This window comes from Myiozetetes cayanensis, unplaced genomic scaffold (genome assembly GCF_022539395.1).
Source record: "Myiozetetes cayanensis isolate MyiCay16 unplaced genomic scaffold, myiCay2020 scf5-8, whole genome shotgun sequence".
NCBI lineage: Eukaryota > Metazoa > Chordata > Aves > Passeriformes > Tyrannidae > Myiozetetes > Myiozetetes cayanensis.
The window spans coordinates 44591006-44617933 of NW_026087742.1; the positions used below are offsets into that span (position 1 = coordinate 44591006).

The 26928-nt window shown below is 36.8% G+C and overlaps 1 protein-coding gene across 4 annotated transcripts in view; it reads left to right on the top strand.

Annotated features, from left to right (window-relative positions):
* Positions 1 to 10923: 10923 nt before the first annotated feature.
* Positions 10924 to 26928, top strand: part of SGCG (sarcoglycan gamma) — a 109908-nt gene continuing 93903 nt past the window's right edge. For 2 of the 4 annotated variants that reach the window (XM_050333176.1, XM_050333179.1), the window contains exon 1: positions 10924 to 11107. The gene's annotated coding sequence lies outside the window, so the exon portion shown is untranslated. Of the gene's footprint in view, positions 11108 to 11536; positions 11791 to 26928 lie in introns of those variants that run through there. The other 2 variants (XM_050333177.1, XM_050333181.1) reach the window with 1 other exon arrangement.

Consider the following 26928-nt stretch of genomic DNA (forward strand, 5'->3'; position numbering starts at 1 on the left):
CATATTGGATATTTAGAACTGCTCATTCCATTTGGTTCTACACATAAAAATATCATACAAAAATTTCTATGCAATTGTAATTGTTTTAAATATCTCAATGTCTATATAAAAAATTGCTGGAGGCCACACTGGGAATATATTAGATTACTTCCTTTTACCTTACTAAAATATAATAAAATTATCTATTACTGTAGAGCCGAAGATTTGGTTTACTTTCCTTTAATAGTTAATATAATCAAATATTTCCTAGAACTCTACATTCAGTTTGCTAAAATTAACTTGTTCTGAACCATGTTTTGATAAGACTGTCAGAATGTAATTTTTATTATACTTGCAGTTGTTTGTTTGCTTTCAGAGTTATGTACTCTTACCTCACACAAATCCCCTGATGAGAGGTGCTTAAAAGCTCAATGCTCAATCAATAAATTGTTGCTATATTCTCAGATAGGGAAGGGCCAAGAAGAAGGGTCTGCTTGCATGATAAGCAAAAGAACAAACTAAGATAGGCATCACAAACTAAAAGTATAGAAGAGAAGTCAAGCCCAGCCTTTCAAAAAGAATTAGGTGCCTCTAACCGAGCTGAAGGGAACTGGATAGGAAATGGCTTCAGCCACTCTCTGATTTAAATTAGGTATTTGATCTTCACTCTACCGCTAAAGAAAACACCTTATCCATAATTAAAATACAGGTTAGGATCAGGAGCCATCAGTTCCTAGAATAAAACCATCAGAATTGTTATGCTTTCCTCGAAATCTGAGATACAGAACTTTCCAAATAACACCATGTTAATTACAGCCACAGAAGCTAAAAATTGTTTCACTACCCTTGAGGAATGGGAAACTGGAAGGTTGGATCAAAAATGAAATCCCAATAAGGAGGCTAATACAGGTTTCCAACCTAGGGAGTGAGCCCCATGCAGACAGTTCCAGTTTTATTTGTCTCCTATTATGCAATTATTCCCATGCAAATTATTACATTTCATGTGAAACCTTACATGTTCATTAATGCAGAAGCTGATACCTAATACTGCCAAACTGTAGGCGGTTTTGTACATGCTGGAAGCAGGCTGTGTACAGACTTCAGACAGAGCTTTCACTGGAAACTCTGAGAGTGCTAGAGGAAAAAGGACGCTGAGAACACCAGTTTTCCCCAAGTGTTTAAAGGCAGCACTAAGGACCTTCTTTCATATCCAGCTTTTGGCTTTGTGCTTTTCAAAGTGGAAATGCAGATTCAATAGTGGCTCCTCTTGTGGTTTTTCATGGTTGCTGTTTTTCTCACATCAGCAAAGGTTGGGTGTGGAGTGCTTGAAGTGAGCAAGTGAGCAAGCCTAATGTCTCTTCTGCCAACATTTTTGAAAATCCTCTATATCATGGTTATTATACAATATATGTAAGTATGTATTGCTGCAAGCAAGTGGCTACTTTGAGTTGTCTGTTACTATGTTTTATTTTTCCCAACTGTAAAATTATGGCTTTATTGCTTTGCAATTGTCTTGCTAATTCATGATGCCATCTAATTGCTATTGTATGACTGAAATAATTATGTAAAATGTTCAAAAATGCATGAAATTTCAGTGTTATAAAAATCTTATATAAAAAGCAAAACCCAGATGTTAACTCAAAACTGAATGTAAATTTCAGATACTTGGCATCTGTATTGTTTTTACTCCCTGAGCATATGGATGAAAATTATTTTAATACACTGTTTCTCCTACAAATTTTAGAAATTGGAGAGCAACTATGATTAATAAAAACAATTTTGAGTGAAATTACAAAGCCTGCTAAATGCCTTCTTGGGCATGTAGTCAATGACAAATCAATTTCTAGTATGCTTCATGACAGCTGAAAGTAGCTGTGCAACCCTTAAGCTGAAGCAGTTTAATTAAACCTTGGCATTTTAACAGAATAAAAGAAAATTAACTATCCTATTTCAGTTCCCTACAGTGTAAACAGAGTCCATGACAGGCATCTGTGTGATATATAATTAATCCCACTAGTCAAGAAATACTTTCAAGGATAGTTATGAAGACTTCAGCTCATAAATACAATGAAGTTTATATCCCAAAGTTGCTCATTATGTACCCCTCAAATTACTTAACGAGATGATTTATTGTTAATGAGATGATTTATTGTTGTATACACTGTGAAAGAGAAGTGTATGGCTATATATGAAGTAGATGCATTATACATACATATTTGTAACTTCAAAGAAAGATGACTGAAAGCAACTGCACCTAAAAAACTAGGGGAAAAGTCTGCAAAGTACATTCCATGTACTTCAAAAACTGTTTGGAAGGAAAAGGTGTACTTTTCATTACATTTTTATAAAATATTTAACAAAATATTCATTCATTGGTTTGAAATAAGTATCAATGAAGTATGGAAAAAAAGCATAGCATCTTTGCTAATAACATTGAATGACATCAAAATATATCATTGAACTGCAATTTATGTTTAAATTGATTTTAATAAGCATGTAATTCATAATCAAGCCAATTTCCAATTAAGTGATAATTGAACAGTGACAGCAGGGTGACATACTACCACACAGTGAAAGTTTCCACATATATCCTGAAGTGAAGAAAGAAATAAGCCTATAACAAGTTTTCAGCTAGCCAGGAAATGTTTACTGCAATTTCAGATGCTATAGGGTGTTTTAGCTGGCTTCCAGCTGCTGCCCCAGAAGGGCAGTGGTCTCCTACAAGTCCCATCTCACATCTGTTTGATCCCATAGCTGTCTTCAATATGCTAGAGCATGCCATGCTCACTTAGTTGTGTAAGCAGATGAATCAAGTCCCAAATCCCCACTGATGATAGTGGAAGGGTAAATCTTTAGTTTACAGTTAGATAGGCAGTTGCATGAAGGTTTCTTAATCTCAAACTGAATCCCATCCTCAGAAAAGGAACAAGAAGCCAAACAGTGGGGATAAGCATATATCCACATACAAGTGTCTAATGTCATTTGAGTTGTCTTACATTGTCCAAGAAATCTATATGGGAAGTTGCACACTGCTGGGTGCCAGGTAATATACCCTTAGGGCATGTCAAAGAGCACTGGACCCTACAGACGGCCAATTGACTTGACTCAGAACAACTTTTGCATGGATATAAAACCAAACTGTGGTTAAAGAAATCTCTCTGGTGCACTTAATCTTACAGGTTTCCTGATTTGACACAAAGCCCTCTAGACACCAACAGTTCTGAACTTACATGTACTCAGAACAATTTGGCTTTCACAGCTCAGTGCCAAGATCCCACCTCACCTGAAGTGAAACAAGTCAAGCAGCCCAAAGAACCGCACATGCAAGTTCTGCCCAGACAAATACAAGTTCTCTCTATTAAAGACACAGAGGAAAAGTGATGGTTCTGTTTTTCCCAGTATCCTATAGAAATAAATGGGACTTCTGCCTCCCTCATCACTTAGGAATATATCCACTAATGTGTTTATGCAAATAAAATTGAATTGATCAGTAGATAGAGTAAAAATGGAGACAGAGTCTTCTTGGAGGTGAAATGGGGTGAGAGGAAAGTAAACAGACACAGATTGGAACACAGAAAATTCTGAGCAGATATTAGGGGGAAAAAATTACCTTGAGCATTATCCAGTTTTTGAACAAGTTGCCCAGAGAGGTTGTCCAGAGACTCAGAGGTGTTCAAGGCTCGGCTTTACATGGCCCAAAGCAACCTGACCTAATTAGACATGCTTTGAGCAGGGAATGGACAAAGATGACCTCCAGAGCTCCTTTTAGTTCAAAACTACTCTATGAAGTAGAAATTAATTAATTTAATTACATCATTAAAAATAATCAATGAAGTAATTACTGTATGAAGGTAATTTTAAGCATATGGCTTTAGAAATACACATACTTCACTCACACTAGAATGCATCGGATTTCAGTTAATCCTTATAGGTAATTGAGACTCTCGTTCTCAGTATGAGCTACAGGAACTTGTTTTAGGATCCATAAGGTGTACACAAAGTATAATCAAAGATAGGATTCCCATAATGGAATCCAAAATAAAGCAGAGGATAAGCAGAAAGCTAAGAAACACTATCCATGGAAGAATATCTAACCTTTCTTTCCTTCACTGTTCACCAATTCTAAAGAATGAAACCAATGTGCTCGCAAACTCAGCAGTGGAAATACAGATCCTAGAAATAACAAGTTAATCAGGAACTACATTTATGACTTTAATAACACTGAAGGTTGAAAAGTTGAACCAAGATTGGGAAACAGGAAATTTTAAAATATTTTTTCTACAGTATGTCAATATAATCAACTCTCATCTTTTTTATATTTATCCTGAATGAATTTATATTTTGCAAAGAAATTTTATATCATGCACTAGTTACACAGAAGCAAAATCTATTTGATTGTCCTTTTCAGTGCCATAACTGTATTTTGTCTGAGAAAAAAATATATGTTTAATTCTAAAATAAAGGCTGATATATATATATTATTTTTTTAACAGAGAAAACATGGTAAAGAATGCTATGATTTAATAGTGGCTTTCCTCATGACTATTTCATCTCTATTACTGTTACTGAAAATTTTTGTATTTTATTGGAACTGTGCTTCAGTTTTGCAAAGGTATCTGCAACTCTAAAGCAGCTATTTTATTCTGGCTGCCATTTGTTATAATTCTGTCCTTTTCAGTGGGAAAGTATAGCTATCTCTTTATTGTGTTTCAGAACAGCAGAAGTGCAAGAATGAGGGCTCTCTGAAGCTCCTGTATTTCTTTTGCAAGTTGTAAGTGAACTGCCACATTGGAATCTAACTTCAGAATCTTTCTGAACTTCTGTAAGAATATGCAATAGAAATTCTTCTAGGAGCAGATAAGGGACAATTTGGGGTGTACTGTGTCACTCACCTCTCATAGCAGAATATAACTTCAAGTATCAGTGTAGCCTTGAGATTGAAAGGTGAAAGTTTCTTTAATTAGGTACAAGCAATTCTGAAGGACTCCAGGCAGTTTGGGCATTTCGTAACAGTCCAAATTTTTCTTCTTTTAGTCAGGACAGAAGCAATGGCACAGTGAAGATGGCACGAAGATTCCACATGTGAGGTTGTGTGATAAGACTTGACTAGCCCTACACATGATTCTTGTGAACTATTCTAAATGGCTTTATCTTTAGGATAAAACTGTCGAGGAACTTTTCTGTGGATTACTGTACATAAAGTAATGGTCCATGATGTAAATATAACTGAGTATACTCAGTCCAACTGCTGAAGTGAATTGTATATATTCCTAACAGCCTACAAATAGGATAGAATTGATAGCCTGGTTATGCTAGTACTACTATGTATTAATTTGTCTCTATTTTGATTGTTGCAATGAACAATATTTTGTTTATTTATTATTATTTACTTTCCCGTGTTCCTTATTGGGACCTATGTTGTCCATATTTTTAAAAGTAAAAAGTGAAACAAAGATGCCAATATTAATATAAACTAAATAATATAAACGTAAAATTTTGTGGCAGATAAAACACATGATAGCTGAGGTAATTCCAGCAAAACTACTGCACAGAAAAGGAGTTATGTAAAATAACATTTCAATGTAGTAACATAGCTGAAGCACTAGATTTGTTATTACCATTACTTGGTACATTTAAAAGACATACAGTGGGCATGCATTCATCTAGATGACACAGGCATTAGTGAGTCAACAAAGTGATTCCTCTTCAGGGCTTTATGACGTTCTTACTAAAGTCTGAATAATGGCACAAAAGAAATTTCAAAAGTACTGATTGCTATTATAAAGCCTCCAAGGAATTCACATTTCCCTATATAGTGTCATGGAAGGACATTATAAGGCTGACAGTAAAAACTTGAAAATAAAATTGTTATGCCACATACATATTGATAGCAATTTGGCAAGAGACATAGTGTAATTTAGATAGAAAAAATAAAACCAAACCCAAAGGAAAACAAAAAAACCTAGTTAACTATGCTCTAAATCCTGCTTTCAGACAGATATTAAAGGGCTTGTTTTCAACCACTGCTTCAATACTTATAACAGAGATCCATCTTCTTTGTATGACTACAGAAATAAAGACTCTAGTAAGTTCAGGAAATAATTCCATTAAAAAAAAAATACAAGTCTTAGTCATAGATGATTGTGAGGCAATTACTTTTTCAAGCAATTGTCACCCTACTACAATTGCTTTACAATAACACTTCCATGCTTATGAACCACCCTTATCAGGACACTACCAAAATACTTATCTGACTACACTGTATCCCTGACTGATTTTGTTTAAGCAAGTAGAATTAAAAAAAAAAAAACCTAAAAAAATTTTTTAAATGTTAAAGATTTTAACTTACAATGTCTGACCTACAATATGCATCTTGTGATAAAATGTGTCGTAATTAAAGGTTATTTCTAATGAAAAATCCTTATGTAGAACTGCAACATGGCATTTAATATCTAATTAGTTTAACCATTTCTCCACAGAAAGAGGGGGAAAAAAAGATAAAATAACAATCGAGAAGAAAATAATACAATATAAATTGGTACAGAACTACTAGAAATGAGAACTGGGTTCACTCTGCTAACAGAGCATTGATATTGGTCAGATCTAAAGGGTACAACAAGACAAGCAAAATGTGTAGACTACATCAAGTACAGTAAAATCGCATTGAAGGAAGAAATCTTTTAAAGTGTACATACAAATATAGGAGGAAAAAAACATCTAGAAGGATGAAGGAAAAAAGGAGACAAGGAAGGCATGTAAAGAATATGCCTATGAGGAACAAACAACGAGGAGAATATCCTGGCTGGGCTTCCTCTTGGTCGGACCTAGTAGGTTTGCACTGAAAGGAGCCTTGGACTGAGCCAGTTCCTACACACTGGGGACCTTCAGTGGAGAGGGTGCCAGAAAAAGCTGCAAATCTTAGTTTACAAATGAATCCTGAAATTATTGCTGAAGTTCATGTAGAATGAACAGAAGCAGACAGGAATCTTCAAAAGCATTCTCCAGAACACTCAGGATGCACGTAGCTTTTTGTAGGCTATACAAAGAGTATAAACAACTTTGAGAGGCAATCATAGATTCCAGATACTGTATGAGAAACAAAATGGGCAACAGAAAAACTGAAGAGGAGCATGGATGAATTTCCACATGCTTCAGGATCTCAGGGTTATAAAAGCCACTAAAGGTTGCCTGTGGACTACAGTCCTCTGGAGCTTATACCTAAACTGGGACCTTTTCATGGACATGGTCTGAATGTGAAAAAACACCCTGTCATCCTACCCTTAGATTTCAAGAGGAGAGCTATTACTGATACCTAACCATGGAACTCAGATAAAGCTCTGTCTTTCTTGAAGGGGATAGTATGCTGTCAAGGGCTTGCTCTATATTTTATATAAGTCCTCACAGAAAAAGCAGATGATGGTATATAGCTGCAGGACAGTTGTTGCATCCTTTAGTCCTGAGGTAGACCACCTTGCATTTTTGGATCTTGAACTTACACAGATTGGATGGTGTCCAGGGAGATGGCCTCATAAAACCTCCCAAGATTTTTTTCTCAGAAGGAAGCTGATTACTCAGGCATAATCCTTGAAAACATTAGGAAGTCTAGGGGTTTTGTTGGCTTTGTTGTTAGGGTTTGCTTTTGGGGTTTTTTTCATTTGGTTTTTTTTGGGGGGTTGCAACTGTATTGGACATGTAGCATGAGCCAGAGAGATTTTCCAGAAACAACACAGCTCTTTCACGTGCCAGTATACAATTTCTGAAGGGTAGGGCTATGTTGGCAGATTAAAAGCTACATGGTACATGACAGCACAATGAGAAGTCATACCATAACCCAAAGGCTGCATCTTTAGAGAAGAATGGGTAAGCTGCTACAAGCCAGCTGAGTACAGGTGGATCCATGCTGTCGATATGAGCTACTCCCAGCTCTGACCTTGAGTTTCTTTATTGGAAAAGTCATTTAGCTTCTTTTACAGCTGAGTAGGAATCCAAAAAAAGACATAAGCAACATGCCCAATGAGGGGTGGATGGGGCATGGGGACAGGTAAGGAAGGATAAGGTGAACACGATGGTATAGATGCCACAAGACTGAACCCATTCACATGTTAGCCAGTTAATTACAAAACCAAACATCTTTAAGTTTATGTTTCACTCATTGCTTATTTCATTGTACAAGCCATCTGTCTTCAAAAAGAAGTGAATACAGAGCCACTCAAAATAAATGTGTTTTCTCCAGGGATTTTATAGCTGCTATCAATAATGCAATACTACATTTGTTATGGAATAGATTCTTATGCACAAGTTATTCCTACCTTTGAATATAGGTGATAAACATATCAAATTCTAATGCTACCCAAGTGATTAAAACACACTGTGAGCATTTTACTTGTACCAATAATCTTAAAAATAATATTTTGGATTTGTAAATCTACGTACATTGTGCTATTTTAGCAAATACATAGTTTTAAGAAACTGAATTTTCTACTGATTTTGATTTAACTTGCTACTGTATCGAGGAAAATAATCTGCAGTACACTATCTTAAATTCAGATACATAACAATTCAAGGGAGCAAAGGAAATATGTTACACACAGTACAAACTGATAGAAAACAGCACCTCTGAGAGAGGCCTTTCACAAAAGATTTCTTGATTAGCTACAGATCTTTATAATGGCCACCAAAAAAACCAGAGACAATAAAGGTCAGAAATAACTTGAAAATGCTAATTTCACCCTCTTTCATATAGGCAGAATTTTTACCAGTCCTTAGCAGCAGCTCCAAAGGCAACTCCCAGAGAACTTCCAACTCCTACAAACAAAGAGCTAAACATTTACTATTAACCATCATTATTTTCACCAATACTACCACAGCATCTAGAAGCCCAGACTGGCACACCATTTTTATGCAAGAGATGGCTACTGAAGTATCGTCCTCCAGGTCTCTGGCAACAACTTCTATAAAAATTTCTATATATACAAAATATGTAGAACTATTGTTAGACATAAGTACAGTGGTAGGATTGATAAGCTTTAAGAAGAAAGATTCTGCACAGTAAAGGGCAGAAATAAAGAGAGAAAAAAAGGAAAATATATGGATTACATAGTCCTACACTAAAGCAAGCTAGCTTTTCTTCTTTCTTCTTGTTTGGTTTTTTTTTTCTGTATCAATCCAACCTATACCCCAGCTATCCTCTGCTTATTGTAAATCACCCACACAACAGAAGTCTTGTGCCAGATGCAAGTTTACTACAGTTCACTACAGCTGCTCCCACAGTTGCTGAAATACAAGGAGTTAGAACAGAACAGAATGGGTCTCTGACTTTAAAAACAAAGCCCTTTAAAGTGTCATGCTAAAACTTGCAGGAAGTCAACAGAGGAAGAGTTATTAGACCCATAACTAATCATCTGGATGAAGAGATGAATTTGATGTTCAGCATTTTTTCCTCTCATTTATGCAGTAAATATTTGTAAATATTTCAATGACAGAATTCAGTATAAACAAGGTAATTTCTGCTCCAGTTCCATATATCCCAGTGTGTATCCTGTCTCATATCTCTGTCATCTTCCAGGTTGAGGGACAGTAAACATTCATGGGCAATTTGATTCAGCAGCATGAACTTAATCCTTTCCCATGAGTAAATACTTAAAGCATTGAATCTACATGACCATATATGGTTCAAATTGGGTTGACTAAACATTAAAGCTCAGTTCGGTTCTCCAAGGACTAGGATGATATCAACTCTGTAGGAAATATTGCTTTTACACCTAGTCCTGGGTGTTCAGAGTCCACTTTGCTACACTGGCTGTAAAGGCAAGTTCAGTATGGAGAGCTTGAATCCAACTCTCCGCTACCCATGTGGGATGGCATGATTTGCCAGAAAAAGACAAGATATACTGCACAGTTCTTACAGAAAAAGTTTCTGGACAGTGTAATTTCTATCCCATATAGAACCAATACCCCTACCTCATTTCAGCCAAGTACTGTATGTGTTCTGTTCAGATGCACTAGCTCTTTCAAGCTGTGGCTTGTTCCTTTTATCACAGAGTTCCTTCTTGTCCAGCAATTCCTGCAGTGCTTATTTCTTACTTTTCCCATACTTTAATTTATGACTATTTACCCTATATAAAATCTCTTTAAAGTTAAAATCACTTTCTCAATAGCTCCTTTTTCTAAACTCTGGGAGAAGGCAGTCAAACTTCTCCACACCCATCATCTCGGTTTCACATGTATTTCCTGCCAAGCACAGTAAATTTTTTGGCTTGCCCACACCTTATCTTCTCATTTTCCAAAACCCTGCTCTTGACCACTCACAGGAAACATTTTCCTCTTTGTTGCCCGACAGCCCTTTCCTACTCCTCTCTCCTCTTCAGATATCCCATTGGTATTCACTCTTCTTTCTGCCTTTCTGAACACCTTTCTTGTAAAATTTGTCATTAAAAAAAAAAAGAAAAAAAAAAAAAAAAAAAAAGAAGGTCTTTATCATTCATCTTCCCGATCTGCACGTCATCTTTCTTCTCTGTCACGGCCAGTTTCCCCCTTTACCTCCCGCACTGGTCCCCGCCAACGATCCCAAACTCCATCCCCAGCACCGAGCGCAGGCGCGCTCTCCGAAAGCACCAAGCGGGATAGCGGCGCCCTCCAGAGGCTCCGGCTGCGCCCTGTCCTGCCCTACCCTGCCCTGCCCGACCCAAAAGCCGGGCAGACAGAGCTCAGCCTTGGCGCTGAGGCGCTCGCAGGGACCCCCTGCACTTCCCATGGCGGGGCAGCGGCGCGGGCGGCGCGGCTGCTCCCCGTCCGCTGTGTGTCCGCTCGGCGGCTGGGGCGGAGAATGGGAGGGCGCAGCTCTCCTCCCGCCCTCTGCTCAGCTTCTTCTCCTCCTCCTTCTCCCCCTCCTGCACTCTGTCCCTCCTTCCCTCCCTCCGTTCCTCCTTCCCTCCCTGCCGCGCCGCCGAGGCCCCGAGAGCGGCGCCCGCCCCGCGCCTACCGCCCCGCCAGGGCGAGGGAAGGAGGCGCAGCCCTCGGGGAGGCAGCTGGATGACGGCGTGTGCCTCCGGGCGGGCTCGGCAGCCCCTCGGGCATGAAGGGGACCGCGGGGACTCTGCCCTGCCCTGCAGCCGAGCGGGGACATCAGGTAACAGCCCCGCACGCCTGCCTGGACCGGCCCGACACGCCTCGAGTGCCGGGAGAGGGCAAGCGTCTTCTGGAAAGTTTTCCTCCCGCTGCTGGCCGAGCGGCGAGGGCCGGAGGAGGAAGGCGGGAGGCAGCCCTCCGCGTAGGGTTGCAACATCGGTTTGCTCGGCGAGAACCGCTTCGTGCTCCGGCACCTTAGCCGGGTCCCTGAGGCTGCGCTGCTCCCGGCGGGGGTGCGGCGGGGAGGGCTGGGAGGCGGCGCTGGCATCCCGCTGCCCCAGCGGCTCGGAAGCCGTGTCAGCGGCAGGCAGAAAGTTTCCAGCGGGGTGAGGGGCAGGAAGGAGGGGAAGAGGATCGCCGCGGGAGGTGAGCGCGGGGAAGGAGGCGCAGCCTCTCGCCGGTGCCGTGGGCAGTGGATGCCGCGCCTTCTCTCGCGGTGCAGGAGCGGTGCCGCCAGCAGTTGGCTGAACTTGTGTCACTCGGGTGTGTAGTTGCTGTTTGTTACAGAGAAGCAGGATTAAGTATCACTAGAGGTGTAATGTCGGCATCTTTAATGGCTACATTTACTCTTCTGTGAAATTTGTTTACTTCGTTGTGTCATTTTAGGTGTCTTAAGGAAAAACAAACAACGAGGTCCTGAAAGAGGTCCAGAAAGAGATGCACAGCAGTGCACCTGAGATTTCAGTATGTTTTTTTTGTTGGATGGCTTAACTGTAAATACAACTGCTATTCTTTTTGAATCATACTTCGTTTGGGCTTTTTTATTTTTCTGAACATTTGTGGATTAAGCATAAACTTCTAATAAAATATGTGGATTATCATTAACGCTGTTGGAGATTAAATCCCACTTTAAATGTTTCACAATTATTTTCTTCCCCCTTTGCTCATAAGGACAGTAAGTCAGATTCATATAGTTTGCTTAGTTCTTCTGAAATCATTTAAGTAATAAAAAATGAACAGAGTGCCACACAGAGGTTGTAGGTACATTTGCTACAGAGTGAAAAAAACAACATTGAACCACCTTAAAGAAAAACAACTAATAAAAAATTATGTACCTTCAGTAGTCCCCTTCCTTAGCAACCTGAACAAAGAAGTGTACACTGCTAACTGCCCTGAGAGTGAAAAGATTTAAGCCATTTCAAATGAAGCAGTTTTTCATTATAGAGAATGTTCTCCACTAACTCCCTTGGTTAATCAGAGATATTCTACCTTAACTATCAACTACAGTTCTGTTTTACTTCCAGATTTTCAAATACCAAGGTAATCCCACAATATTTGTTGCAAAAAACCAAAGAAAAACCTTAAATATGATGAGCTTCATTTCATTAGATCAGAAAAGTATGCATAGCTTTTTGGTTTGGGAGTGTGTTGTTCTTGGGTTTTTTTGTTTTGTTTGTTTAATGATACAACAAATTTGGTACCAAATTTAGGGGAGCATTCAAAAGTCGGCTAGATTTAGCAATATAACTGCAGATAATGCCTATAATTGTTGGACATTGAAAAGGCACTGTACTTAAGGTGATTTTCAGGCTGGGACTTTTCTTAATAAGCACATAGTTATATTCCTTAAGAAGGTCTATCACAGTTAATGACCCAGTGCAGCTCTAAGACTGCTTTATGTATGGTCAGGTTTTTATTCATGGACTTTTATATTGTATTAAGCTGAGAGAAGGCTAAGGAAATAAAAGCACAGGCACATATAAAACTTGAAATGCTTCCCACTTTTGTGTGTTTTGTTCATTAGTTGGGGTTTTGCGCCTTTTTTTTTTCCCCATTGTCAGCTTCAAATATAACATCTCTCTGGGTTTTCATGCAAAAGGCAGATTTTGTTAAATATATGAAACAATTTTCTATTGTAAAGTCTTCTGTAGTTCTTAACTTTCCTAAAAAGATAAGATATGACTAGGGAACTATCATTTTTCTTGACAGCATGACAGTTAAAACTTGGTTTGCATAGTAGCAAGCATGTGTAGTGCTTTAAAAGCAGATGCCATTCTGAACTGTCATTGGTTAACTTTTCAACTTTTTTTTTTCATGAAAATGAATGTACTGCTTATAAAGTCACTGCTAGAATGTAACTAAAAGGTAAGAATGAATTAATGTAGTGATGTTGGGTCTTATTTAAGATATTGGGTATAGTTTTAATATTTGCATGCCTCTGGACATAGTGCTCAGTTCTGTAAAGAGGTATTTGAGTTAATTTTATTCATATCGGGCTCTCACTTAAACTCACAGAAGTCCTATTGATGCAGCAGTGCTACAACAGAGATGGAATATGGAATGTCTCTTTCTTAGAATATACTAAAGCAAAATGCTTTATTTGCTAATAAACTTTATGTTCTGATGACATGTCCAAATGGTATGTAGCTATTACTATCAAAAGCTGAGCTTGTGTTAGAAGTCAGGAGCTTAAATCTAACTGTGTGTTGAGCAAATGTTCTTTTTACAGTGTGTGAAATCCTAAGCAATGAAAATGGCCAGGTGAAGAGCAAGGGAGGCATATAAAGTGGCATTAAGGTGTGGAAGTGTGGGAAGTTAGTCACCAGCTTTTGAAGATAATGTACAGGTTGGGCATTTTGGGTAAAAGTATACCTAGAGAAACAGTTGAGGTATCTGCTTTTACCTGAGAACTGTAGTTGCTATACAGTTTTTTTTCTTGCAGTTCTGTTTGCAGACTTTGCACTGCTGTATTTAAAGGCTTCTCTTGATCCGTGATAGAAAATTTGTTTCTTCATTGTTAAACTCATCTGGTGTGATTGAAGTAGATAAAATCATGGTGAAGCTAGTTAACTGTGTGTAGTGTATCTACAGAAGCAAGAAACTGATACAAAATGGAATACTGACCAAAGAAAATTCCATCCTATTTACAAATTCAGTGCCCAGGCACTGAGGAGTACATACTCTAAATTTATAGAAAGTGAAGGAATAGCTTTTGAGAAAGGATCCCTTCTGGTCACCACAAACACGTAGTATTTCTGCAGAATAAGCAGAATGAGCTTTAACTTTGCATGCTCATTCTGGATGTTTTTCCCTGTCATCTGTTATATCTCCACTCAGTTTCCTCTCAACTAAAAGACTGCTCATTATTTAATTTTTGCTTTCTTTGTCACTTTTTTTTAGACCTCTGGTAGTTAGTATTTTCTGCTGAATTCCTTTAATTTCTTCTGTATTCCTTAGATAGAGAGTGCTCTATAAAAAAAACAGCTGTAACTTTACCAATAAGTAAATCATAAAGATTAGCTTACAGCTCAAGGTAATATGTTGTCTTTTATGCTGAGGTATTGTATTGCTGATCACTTTTAGCTCATGGTAACTTTCACCACCAAAATACCAGAAGAGCTACATGTTATTTGCCCTCATTCTTTATTTTCTTTGTTGATTATTCTTAGGTAAACTGTTTACCTTCTTTAATTCCATCTTAATTTTCTCCTGGATCATGTTATCAGTTTAATATGACTGTTGTGAGTTTTATTCCTGTATACCAAAATTTCTAGCTCTGGCTTCTAGATCTCCTGGGCCTAATGTAATGCTCAGATGTAACTATACTCTTATAGTTTTTATTCAATTATTAATAAAGTGATAAACAATGTTTACCAGCCCCTTTTAAGAAAGCTTTTCAGTTTGTCAATGAATTGGTAATAATGAGTCTCTTAATATGGTACTGTAACCTATTTTCCTAATTTAAACCAATACAATGGGTTTCAGTCCCTAGGTACTATGTGAGTGTATAAATATGGATATTATTGTCTTTTGTAAACTATGATGTTCAAAGCAGGAGTAGTATGTATTTCATCACAGCTTTAAAGGAAAGAAAGTGCTCTTGAGCCTTCTAATTTAGAAGTTCTTTTTAATGCAATGCTTTTCACTGAGCAAACAAAGACCTTTTTCTGAATGTCAGGTCAAAATACTCCTGGGCAGTGTACCTTGTATCATATATACTATTTGTAAATAAAATGCTTTACAAAAACCTTTTGAAAATTAACAGGGTAATATAAGTGCTGGTTTTACTTCTTAGTTTCTGACAATTATCTATAGTAAGTGACTTTAGTCAGTAAATAATGGGGAATAGTATGTCAAATTATTGGACTGTTTGTTTAACTACTGTGCTTCAGATAATTTCTAAAGGTCAGGCAAGTTTAACATTTGTATGCATTTTTGATGACAGCAGAGAAAAACTTATTCTCTGTTAGGGGTGTATGGCCCTGAAAGTCTTAACAATCTTTTCACAAATTGCCATTATGTTAATTTTGATGTTAAACTTATCTGTTTTCTACTAATATGTGGGGGTTTAGTCACATATCAGCCTCTGAAACTTAAGAATTAGTTTTGGAAACAGCAACATATGTTAGTCATACACAAGTATCCAAATAGTTTCCTTATTTGTGGTTGTGCGTTAAGCATTCACTATTTCTGAGTATTTATTTTAAACAATTCTGAAAACTTCATAATATCAAGCCTCTATAAACCTGGAGAGACAACTTCTATTTGTTTTCTAAGAATTGAACTATGGAATTTAGATTTTATATATTGAACAACATTACTGTCTATTATTATTAAAAATACTGTAAAAACATATATTGAAGAAAAACAGATAGCTTTTGGAATAGGAGTTATGAGAAAACGTTTCAAGATTCATTGTACAATGTGTGCTGAAAACCCCATTATTAAATTATAAAATTACAAAAGGGCATATACATAAGTTTTTTCTAGACCAAACATTTTATTTGATTTCAAAAACAAGGAATTTTTTTACATAACAATCTGTCAGTTTTCCCAAAATATTTATTTTTTAATGAGGAATCGTAAATTAGTGCGTAACATTATTAGAGAAAAATGTTGTATGTGAAAAATCATAACACAGTACTGTTTCCCTGGCTTGATTTCTTTAGACACAGCACTTCTTCAGGCAGTGAGGTTTTTTGCTAGGAGCTTTGGAGACACACATATTTATATATATGTTTTACAGAGGTTCTTAATAAACCATTTACTGTGTCTTGGCAGTGGTCAGAGTTATTTTTTTGCCTGAAGTGCAAGGTCATATTATTACTTCTCTTGGGATGTTCATCATTGGATGACCTGTGTTCTTCATGGACCTAGAAGGAAGTCAAGAGGTCTTCTCAGAATCTTTTAAGGAATGTGATGAGCTCACTCAACCTTTCAGCAGTGGCATCTTCTTCCCTTAGGTCGCTGGCTGGCTAATGCAAGGTCCTCCTAGAAGTCACAGAGTTGGAGAATGGTTTGGGTTGGAAAGGACCTTAAAGATCATCTAGTTTCACCCCACTGCCATGGGCAAGGATGCCTTCCATTAGACCAGATTGTTCAAAGCCCCATCCAACCTGGCCTTGACTACCATTATCCCAAAAGAGTAGGGATCATATAATAACCTATATATTATTAGGGATAATCATATTAGTACTTAGGGAGAGCATAGGTGTATGTGCAAATATATGCAGATGTTTGCATTTCAGCAACTAATGTGGAAATTGCTGTGACTGTGCTGCCAGTATAATTCTGTTAGACACAGGAAGCACAGTGCTCTGGGAAAATGTGTGTGCTGTCTTTACTTTCTGTTACTGACATAGTTTTTGTGAGCTGCAACACCACAGATAGCCTTCTACAGCAGTCTAATTAAAATTATCTTGTCAATTATGTTGTTTTAAGAATATTGAACGTTTCAAGAACATTCAGTGCTTTCTTCTTGTTCAGTCTGTGTAGAGAAAGTTACAGCTTTAAATTTAGATGGTCTGGATCCCTTGTTAGACCTTTGAACTTAGTAGTCTTGGTGTTGTGATACTACTTCATTTAAAATACCAATAAAAAAGGCCAAAAATACCCCTGTGCTTTGGGGGACAAGTATGCTCTCTCATGGTTTCTTTTTCAAGGGTGGAATTACCATGACATATCAGTCGAGTTTTGCAACAATTTACCCAAGATGTCACTAAGGACTTTCCCTGTTCCAAAAGATTGTTTCAGGTTAAGCGTTGTAGACATGCTTCAGTTCTTGATGCAACTGATCATAGCTTTGAAAGCTATGGCAATATTACAGGTCTTTATTGATTCTAATACAAGAGTATACATTAAAAAATTAAAGATGCAATCAAAGATACTGCATTTTAAGGAGTACAGTTAGTTTCATATTTACTATTGAGCATTGCATGTTTAGGATAACAGCAAACTTGAGGCTCCTGAAATCTCAAATTCTCACCCCTCAAAGGAAAAGCAAAGAAGCAAAGTCAAGTTTACTCAGATCAGCAGTGAAAATTGTGCCCATCCTCCATCGAAAATAACAGGGCTTCCAGGAAAACATATACATTTATGACAAAAGGTATTTTTTATCTACTCTAATAAAACCCTTTTGTAACCATATGCTCTTGTCTTAGCAGCACATTTGACTGATGGCTGAGAGCAATATATCAGTCTCATCAGGCCTGCCTTTTTAGGTCAAGTCATTATACTACTTCTGAAGTGTCTGCAGTAACCCATCAACATGGGTTATTGGGCACTTAATACTGCATAATTAGGATATATGTCTGATTCTGCTCTTTGTCCAGCTTGCACCTTGCATTCCTAATCCCTGTTCAGAGACCTTTATCATAGGAATAGGGATAGATTGTATTTTTTTAAACACTAGCATTTCGGCAAAGCAGGAAGTATGTATAGATCGTTGCTTTCTTATTCCCGTAACTGAAGATTAATCTTAAATCTAAGACAAATGAAATTTCTGTGCTAAAAGAAAATATCTCCCCCTTTCCTTAAGCATGGTGCTGTGTATCTCTGTTGTCTTTTGTAAACCTGATGATTGCCAAACTGTTCTCAGTTTTGGAATTGTCTTGTGGCAATCTATTTAAGACACAGAGGAGTATCTTTTATCTGGGATTTTTACTGTCATTATACAATGTCTCTTACCCAACACTTACTAAATTCTTTGGAATATCTTGAAATTATGGGTAAATTCTGGCAATTCTTAACTCGATCTGTATTCAGAATTTCTTTTTCATGTCTGAATCATAGGTTAACTTGCAGCCAGTTCAATCAGTAACCCAAACGAAGCATCTCTTGTTACTGTTTGCTCAGCTGAGCCCAGAAATATGCTAATACCAAATCCATGCAGTTCTCCATTCCAACAAAAAATGTAAGTGTGCCTACACGTGCCAGTAAATTCTTGTCTCAGGTTGCTTATATACTTGGCATCTGTGTCTGCACATGTCTTTGAGCATGCCAGACCTTTATCTATGATGAATGCAAAACTGATTAAAGACATTGCATTGTCAGATAATTATTTTTGGACATGCATGATGATTCATGTGTTTTCTTTAATCCTATCATAAAACTGATGAACAAGTGCAGGAAATTTTTCTCATTTTTCCAGCTCATGTTTGCAGCACATATTTGCTGCATCCATTCTTGCCTGACAGGCTTACTTTAAGGTCCATGCCTATCCAGAAATCAACTCCTCATGCAAATATCTGAGAGTTGAGGCCATCTTTGAAATCTGCTTCTCATCTATCCATCATTAGGGTTTATTGATTGTACTGTCATTTTCAGGTATAATCTCTGATCAGGGTCAGTCTCTTTCCCATGAGTATTGTGGCTTCCAGCTCACTGTGTAAATTATGAGTATGGACTCAAAGAGTCATTTTGCACACTGTGCAGAAAATCCTAATTAGCAGCAAAAGTGACTAGACTAAAATAATTTCTATGGCTGCATGTAAAATCCTGTTTTCATTTAAATTGCAGCTTCATAAGGTTTTGTAAAATTTAGTCGAGCTATAGGAATACAGTTTTGGATGAGTTCACTACAAACTTACCTTACAGCCATGTCTACAATTTGTTTATTTTTCCTGGAAACTATGTTTTTATTCATGTGGTGAAACATTCTAAAAAATAATACAGATTTAGTAGTTAGCAGAAGATTGCTCCTTGGCATTTGAATTTGTCTTGGCAGGTTGAGCTACTTTGTGGTTTTTCCATCTCTTCCTTGAGTAAGCAGCAATTGAACTAATATTATTTAAAGGGGCTTAGGAATGTACAAATACTTTTGATGTTTCTCCCATATGCAGATTTTTAATAGGGATAAAGATCCTCCTGAAACTTCCTGGCAAGTATCAAGGTATTTCTTAGCTAGTATAACTGTCTGAACACACCCGATCCTTCCTATGAGTTAACTTACGCTGAAGGAACTTCAAATCCAATTACAGCATGTTGAGACCTTTGGGAAGATTCAAAGATTATCACACACACACACACACACACACACACACACACTGTCTTTGGGCTTGATCTGCAATAGTGTTCTTCCTGAGAAATAATCTTCCTGTCAGCTTCTTCTTATTTATCAGAGGAACAGCATAATTGTCAGTAGGCGTATTTGTTAAATACTCTACCTGTGATTGCAGTTGATAAAAATTTCAGGAAGAGAATTCCAAGACTTCTTTAAAACTAGACAATTGGGGCACATTCATTTGGCTAAAGATGGGTATCTGAGCCCTATAGTTTCCTATCTGGCCAGTAGCTGTTACTGTAAAAGCACAGGGGTCTCCCACATTTGGTGCCTTCATGTAGATGCCTAAGATGCTCTAAGGGACTCTGATTTCCCAAGCCAAAATGATACCTCTTGAACATTTTCAACAGCAAAATATACATGTATACATTAATTTGATGAATAACAGCTACTGTAAATAAGAGCCCTGATTTAAGGGACTACATTGTAAAAAGGTATTTATGTGTATAAACACAAATATATTCTATATATCAGCATTCTTCCCCTCTTTTTACCTGTAATCTTGTAAGTTTGGAATCTGAATTCATCAGGAATTTATTAGTAAAGGCAGTGGTTCAAAGTGGTTTTACTTTATAAAATCCTCCCAGTTTCTGGAAATGCATGAAATTCATATGGTGCCCCAGTTGACCCCATTGATTCAAAAGTACCAGGTTGTCATTTTGTAGTGCATAAAAATGTAGTGCTAAAAATGGAAAATATGTATGTATGGCAATTAAAACAATGTGCATAGGCAATAGGTAATCATTTCTTTCTTAATTCTCTTCAATTCTACAATACTCTCCAAATACAATGACTATATGAAGTTAACTAAAACCATTAGTGAGAATATTTTTACTACTTTATCTGCAACTGTGAAAAAAGAAGAAAATGCATACCCAACAATAAGTGGCTTGTCTGAAGTTGGTTGTAGTAAAAAGCTGTCTGCAATCAACTGCAACAGACATCACATAAAAGTTGCCCGATCTGGATACAAATCTCCTGATTTGGAGATACTTGACTTTGAGTAACTCTGTTCATCCTTTTGAATAGCTTATTATTGCAGACATTATTCTAAAGGAGATGCTGGCATGTCTTTTCTTCCAGTTAGTTTTAGATGTAAACTCACTTAGTATTAAGTACATGAATTACGTTTTTGCACAATCTAGGTCTTTAGTGCAAAAACCCCCATGAGATAAAATTGAGATGCTCCAGGTTTTTGTCACAAGAAAGCTATTGGCACTGCATGAGAAATAGGCACAACTGGTGATATCATCAATAGTCACAGCAGATTAAGGAAATAGGGTGATTTAGAATGGAAAGAAAATATTATCTCTTTTTTTTCCCCTGCAAAACAGCCTTACACTAGATCATTATTCTCTAGAATCCGTTGACAGGAACAAATGAGAATCTTAAACTGAAACTGGGTGTTGATAATAGCATGAGCACAACTCAGGTACGTAAAAATGTCTGAAAGACACTCAAAGCAGCTTAGTTTCATTTATCTACTTATAATGGGTATTAAAATCATAATAATTTTCTGATAACAGTTCTGGGAAATGGGATACTATTACAGTATCTGAAATAAGTCTCTTGTAACATGGAAGGAATGGCTTTGTATATAATGGCTTTTTATGTAATGGAATAGAATCATAAAATGATTTGGATTGGAAGGGACCTTAAAGATCATCTAGTTTCAACCCACTGCCATGGGCAGGGACACCTTCTGCTAGACCACAAAGCCCCATCCAACCTGGCCTTGGACAGCAGTACATCCCAAAAGAGTTAGGGGTCGTACAGTAGTCTCTATATTATTGAAGATAAACATATTAGTAGTTAGGGATAGCTATCTACATAGAGACATGTGCAGACACACACAGGCATTTGAGTTTCAGCAACTAATGTGGAAATTGCTGTAACTGTGCTGCCAGTATAGTTCTCTTAGCCACAGCAAGCACAGTGCTCTGGGAAGATGTGTGTGCTGTCTTTACTTTCTGTTTCTGACATAGTTTCAGTGTGCTACAGCTGGACACTTATAAATGTGGCATTATTTGAAGATCAATCTTGAAACAGTTTATACAATCATGAGACTAATTAAACAACTGGTACAAAATTCTATATTTCTGAACATGCATTTTTGCCAATATACTTTAATATTTCATGTTATATATTCTCTATCCTGATAGCTGTATTCAATAACTGCCTTGTACTGAGATATGCTTGCATTATTATGAAAAGTTTAATATTAGATCCTAAAACAAGAGTTTGAGCTCTTAGTAGAGCTGCAAAAAATGGAAAAGTTTAAATTTCTTTTTCCTGCATTACGTTCAGTGTTTCATTATAGGTAATGTTTCAAAAAAATCTATGAGGATCAAATGTTTATTGAATGATGATGACTCTATGAAAATTACATCTATGATTCTTATAAACATCACAAAGTGCTCAGATGCTGATCCAACAGAAAATATTAAAGTGAAAGTAGTTAAAATGCTTTTGTGTCCAGGGAATAACAGGGTTCTGTAGGTAGATGCAGGACAGCTCACCTCTACAAACTGAGCAAAATAATAACTTCTGTTTCACAGTAGTTGAGTCTTACATATTCACTGTTCATTGAGAACTGAAGTAATTTTGGTGATACTGCAGGTTAATACTGAGGTGGTAGTTCTGACTTGTTATCTGAGCAGGACAATTTTTATTACTTTACAATTTTTAAGTAGTACTATTAACTTTTTCTAAGCAGTGTTGAAATTTCAGCAATTGTCTCTACTCATTATAAAATCATGTAAATGAACAATCCTCTGTTCCAAACCCCTTCAGTTCTCAAGGAAAGTGGAAACTTCTCTAAGCTTACAATAATTGGTAGTAGCAAGTATTTTTCATCTACCCCTATGGAATACTGAACATCACACTCCTTTGTGATGGGATACTCCTGTTGCTCTCTGTTCAGGGATAAAAGAAGTAGCTTTTGCTCGTGTAATGCTAAAATGGCTGTTATTTTCTTTGACTTCTCTATTATTTTAGTGTCATCTTTTCTTGCTAACTTTAAAGCTTGATTCATAAAAACTGTAAATGTTATTATATTGTCTACTCATGGGAGTTATAGTCAGTCATCATTCTTACCTATGCAACACAGCCATATATAACTTCAGTAATTGGAGGTGCTGATGGCATTGTCAGGTTGTCCTCTCAACCATGTATTTTATTACTAAATTGAAACATAATTTTCAATTTTTTGACAGCTAGCTATTCTACCAAACGCTTAAATAATTTTGAGTTGAATTTCAGATTGTGTCTAGGAATGTACCTTTCCGCCTAGGTGTTTAATCTTCCTTCTTTTGTATTGCTGCCTATTTATCCATGTATTATCCTATTTAATTATTTGCTGTTGTTCCTTGCCAGTGTGCTTTACCCCTGTGCTCCTTTTGTTTGATTTTCTTGTTCTATTTCTTGGTGTTTTTTTACATGTTGTTCCCATGTCTTCATGTCTCTTACCTGTTATAAAGCAATCTTGCCACTTCTCTTTAGTATAGATGACTTTTCCTTTCCATTCATTACCTGAGAATAAGCCAACTGAATTTTGAAAGTCCAGTGAAAAGCTGTCTGGCCTCATTTCATAGCAAAATCCTGTAGTGAGCTCCAATAACTGGAAAGAGAAACTGCAGAGGAAGTTTTGATCAACCTAGAGGAAGATTTTTCAGGAAGCAGTTCCAGGTGGTCGTCATGGATTAGTTAGAAGTAAAATGCAGGTAAAACACTGTTGTAAGAGTTTTCATGTGCTTTCACTTACTGAGGAGTCTGTAGTGTTGTCAGTGTAGCTGATAGTACATAGTCTTTCTCATCACAACTGTCACAAGTGAATGATTGTCTGTCTCACTGAGAGTTCTTTGGGCTTTTACCATTACAGAAGTGTCTATTCAGACAAGAGAACATTTTACTTACTAATGCTTCTTCCCAGAATTAAACAAATATAATTAAAGCTGTGGTACTGGTGACTTACTGATCTTGAATAGTTCAATTTTGTCTGTGGAGTAATAACACCATTTTGTGCCATTAGAAGTGTCTTAGAATATTTGCCCTACATTTTGTTAGTAAATTTAATATAGATTTTATGTAAATACAGTAATTTAAAGTAAATACATGTGCTAATGAGAAGTTGTATTTGTCTAATTTTATAATAAAATCTTAATGTTCTAACTTCTGTAAGTAATGGACTAAATAGGGCCCAACTTTCCAAGTGGATAAATCTCATAGCTTATTTAGTGATGGGAGACATGTCTCATGCCATGTAACCTTTTGTTCACTGGCAGAAGGTATTGTTTAGAAGTGTCAAACTATATTGCAATCATGTAAGAATCCAATTATCTTTTTTAAATTTTTCCTACCTTTTTTTTTTTATGGCCAGCCATGTGGAAATTTTAGTAAGAGTTCACAGACTTCAGCAGATAGATGGCAGAATGAACATTTTTATAACTGGAATAAAAGGCGTTGTGTCTTATAACAAGGCCTTCCTATTATCTTGTTTCACTTCCCTAAGGTAGAAAAGTGAAACAGAAACTTCAAGAAACAACCGCCTTTTTCTTATGTGTATATATATAAAATATGTCTAAATCCATACACACACACTTTTTTGCATTACATTTACAGATTTACTTCTCAGCTAGGTTTGCTGATACATTCGTGTTGTGTAATATTTCCTGGATCCACAAATCACTTTTTCACATTTATGTCGAACTTGACTTGATAGTAACATTGTCACTGTGTTTTTGTAGCTTAACCATGGAAGCACCTTATCCAAACTACTTGGTGCCAAAGCAGCTTAACCTTGCATGTAATTACTAATCAAAAGCAATCCTATCAGGCAGTTCAAACAAAAAAACACCATGTCTTTGTTTTCCTTTACAACCACCAAACAAGGCCACAGTAAATGTACAAGGGGAGAAGATTTACCAAAATGCTCAAGCTTAAGCTTTCCCCTTATATTCCTTCAAAGCTGAGAATAAAATCCTAAAAGCAATTTTTAAAAGATCCCTTTTTTTTCTCAATTCTAGAAATGCTAGGCTTACTCTGTATTCTCTGTAGACTTCTTGTGTACTACTCTAAGTAGTTTGCAGTGAGCTGCTACTGTCAAAAACAATTGATTAGGCCTACTCCTGAACTCTTCCTAAACAACTTTGTGGGAAAATAGAGGAAAAAGGCTGTGGATCATTCTGTGATGGCTGTCTATTTCCAGAAACTGGTTTTTTTCTGAAGATTTATGACATCTCTTTGACATGAGATTGCATTTGCCACTGTGACAGGAAGTAGATTATTTGGTCCTTTGAAAATCAGCCCACTGAAAATGTGCCACCACAAGAAAGGTGGACCAGAAGGGCTGGTCCAGTATAGTCCCAAGGATCCTGAGAAATAAGGTACCAGAAGTAGATTGGCCTGCTAGTACTGTTATAGTTGGTTTATCCTGGCCAGTTAGTTAAACCTGACATTGAAAATTCTCTGGAAAAGAGGGATGCTGAGAGAAGGCTAAATATGAAGTGGGTTGTAGTCATGCACTGCTAATGCACTCTTTACGAGAAACTGTAAAAGCAGGTATCTCATGTATTTTGCATAGGTACAAAGACAAATTCTGTTATGGAGTTAATTGAAAGTCACAGTATTATATCAAATCCCATGTAATTGTCAATACTGGATGTTTGAAATATTGCTATTAAAATATATAGCACCTATTTAAAGTAATGTGAATATAGGATACATATATACGTAATAATGAACATCATAAACATTAGCAGATGTCAAGGACAGGTTAAAATGCTGTGGAAGTTGTCCTTCTGAGAGGGGAATATGTGATCTTTGCAAATACATCATATGTCCAAGCTGTCATCTTGAAAAATTATGGGTCACAACCAAATGAATGTAAATTTCTTCATATTGATGTGTTTTGACAGATCATTTTCAGGATTTTTTATTAAGACTTTATGTTGTATATATGAGCTATGTTTCTTAAAATTCTTGAAAGATTTAAAAAGAATTGCAATTTACCTACTGCAAACTGAGTAAAAACAAGCTAAATATAATCTAAATCTTCTTAGATTATAAGAAAGGAAATATTGTTTGTAACATATCAACTTTTTGTATACAAACTTATAAAATGCACAAAACCAAATGCAGTTTCATAATGAAGGCTAACCTTTTCACAACAACTAGCAAGGTATCCCTTTTCTCAAGGGTAATTATTATTGGGAATATTTTGGGAGACATTTACCTGCACTAAGTATTACCTACGATGCAACAGATCTTTAAAATAATTTATGACTTCATGTATAATGTATATACAGAAAATGTATAATAGACATACACAGTGCAGTGGCTATACATTTTATAAGTTCAGAATTCTTTCTCCAGAGCAGAAGCAAAAGAGTTCTTTTACACAAGAGAATACTGAATTTTATTTAATATAACTTGGAAAAAATATAGATGACCTGGCCATCTTTTTGATCATAGGCTAGAGAAAAGGATAGGAAAATGGGAAACCAAATTCAGAAAGTTACTAGCTATGGAAACATACTAATTCATCTTATAAGAGAATGCCTTAGCAGCCAGACTGTAGATTAATATTAGATAGGCTCACTCTCAAGCCAGTCTGTTCATGCTGGATCATTGTGCAGCAAAGAATAATAGATTTATACATGACAGAGAATAATAACAGGGGACATTGTAGTATAATCAGAAAAACACTTCAGACAGAAATATGCCCACTGACTATATTTGTTCCCTGAGATGATCAGTGGGGACTGGCTCATGTCCATTTTTCCAAGTCTGAGACTCTTCAGAAAGATAAGTTGCACCCCTGCTGCATATGAGCAGGAATGTACCATGATGTAGCAACTACTCAGAACACTTCGAATGTTCACAACATAGGGTTTTATGTTCTTGAACTGCTTACCTCTTGAATGCCTTGTGCTGTGTATACAAGCCATTGGTTTGTGGTAATTGTCTTGATGTGATGTTGCTTCACCGCTGGTGAAACTGAGATCCTAGAGTGTTTATTTAGGGTTATCCTGTATTATGGAAAACAACTTCATTAGCTAATGTGAAATGTTGTCATTTGGCATCTGTGATGATGTTGTACTGCAAGGTTTGAGAGAAACTACTGTCTTGCCAAGGATGATTCTCTTTACCTGTTTTGCTTTCATCGAGTGTTAGTCCTCACTGCACAGGATATTGGTTGAGAAAATTGAACTTGTTTATCCTATTGAGATGAGATCAGGATTGGGTCTAGAGCCTAGGATATCTGACATCTGCTCTTCCATTTTCTGGGCACTGTTTCCTATTGAATAGAAGAATGATACTTCTCTTTAAAGTGTGCCAAGTTTCAGCTCATACCTGAAGAATGACCTCAACCTAAGTTTATCAAATCTAAGTCTTTTCATAACCACTTGTAGAAAATGTAACTCTGCAAATAATCCACATTGAAAATAACGAAGCTTACAAGGAATATGTTCAAGGGGAGTTCCCATTTGTCTCGGAGTAGTAGGTGAGGTCTATTTGTATGGCTTTCCCTGCATAATGTT